Here is a 1985-nt window from a genome sequence, read left to right on the forward strand (position 1 = left end):
ATGGATGAAAAATTTAAATCTATTGTATATTTTTTTATTTTTATGACGATGGGAACTATTCCCAATTAAAAAAACAATTGCGCGCCAAAACTTAACCGTCAGAAAGTGTCAAAATGGCTTAAGTTGCAAGCTTTTACTAGTTTTGCGTTCAATAACTTTTCCTGGAAATTTTCTCTTGCTCTCAATTTTAAAGCTCAGTTAGTCCAGACTTAACTTAAGTTAACTTACCGTAAGAAATCATCAATTTCCTTTTTCAGCTGTTTAACAGTTCGCTGGCTAAAATGCCATATCAAAAAAAATGTATGCAAACAAAAATGTTTGCTGTCATTTATTTCTAAGAAATACAAAACCGAGAGTCTGGCGAGCCTGATTCTCTCACCGCTCTCATTTTCCGTAAGGCCGTAACTTTAGAACCTAAAATCTACAGGTTCTTAAGTTTCTTACGGTAAGTTAAGTTTTAACTAACCGCCAACACAGTTTCTCATATAACAGGTTAGCCAAAATATTAAATTAAGTTAAGTTACGGAAATTAAGTCTAGACTAACTGAGCTTTTACTCTCTATTTTTCTTTTACGCTCTCGCTGCAAGTACTTACTGGAAAAGTTATTGAATGAACCTATTACGAGTTGCATTCGATCTTCGACTGTGGTCGAAAGTGCTGATCAAACGAATTTTCATTCGGTATTAATGCGCTCATTCGACGAAGAACAGCACCATTGTGAATTTCGCTCGTTTAGGTTGTTCACAATAGTATATTTTTCACCGCTGAGAAGCTTTGTTTACAAATCGAGCAAACTAAATAGTGTGCTTTTACATATGTAAATTTGTACAAATTAAAGTGAAATAAAAAAGAAAGCGAGTCTATTACTACGTTTATACGCACGTATTATTTGCAAATAACAATTTGCAAAATGGTAAAATTTGCCGTATAAATGCTGAGTTAATTTTTTATTTGCAAATAACTAAATCACGCAAATAAGTATTGATTAGTGGTGCTGCAAATAAGCGCAAGACGCCGCCATTCTTAGGTTTATTTTCTTTTTTGATGGTCGTCTTATTGCCTTTTTATAATCAAGACGTTGCCATGTTTAACTTTATTTTCTTTTTCGATGGTCATATTATTACCCTTTTATAATCAGGCAATATTAAAAAAGGACTTTCCACCATCGAATAAACAGTGAGTTAGGTATTTGCAAATTATTTTTATTTGCAAATAGCAGTATATAAAAACGTAAAAATTAGTACAACGGAGTTCTGGTTCATCGATTCCTCAGAGGACGAGAGCTTAGAAAACTGGCCAGGAGCAGAAAACGTGTAAGAGAGTTTAAGTGTAGTATTTCGAATATATTTTGACATACAATATATTTAAGAAATTTTGTGATCCAAATCTATTTAAAATATATTAAAACTATAAACAGCTCTATGATTTTGCTCTCAGAGATACTGTCATACCTAAACAAAAGCGTCAGCGTTGTCTGTCTGTCAACAAATTCTCATGCGCATAAAATTTGTATGAAGCATACCGAAAAAACGCGGCGTCAACGCTGAGCGGTTGGAAAATCTGATTTTGACAGGGCGTTAGGAAACCGCTCCGCCCAACGCTTTTGCTTAGGTATGGCAGTTACTGCCAACTGATTATTGGGATTTTCTTTCACAAGTAAAACCAGCCTTTCCAGCTTGTGTTTAGCACTCACGACGTTAGAACAGCATGAAATTAATAAAAATTGTTTAAAATTAGTGTCTAGCCGCCAAAAAGTAAGAAAACAAATGCAAAATCATACATTTTTCACAATTTTCTAACACTTCGCTTCACCATTAAAAGGAAAATTCTGTTCGACAGAAAATTCGATACTCAACGAAAATTTCGACACGGTTGCATAGCTCATAATACGAATTTCAATTTCGATCTTCGATAACCAGCGAAGATAGAAAATCGAATGCAACTCATAATAAGGGCCAATAATTTTGACGTCTTGTGCAAGAAA

Source organism: Rhagoletis pomonella, unplaced genomic scaffold (genome assembly GCF_013731165.1).
Source record: "Rhagoletis pomonella isolate Grant_MI unplaced genomic scaffold, Rhpom_1.0 Rhpom_scaffold_00025, whole genome shotgun sequence".
Lineage (NCBI taxonomy): Eukaryota > Metazoa > Arthropoda > Insecta > Diptera > Tephritidae > Rhagoletis > Rhagoletis pomonella.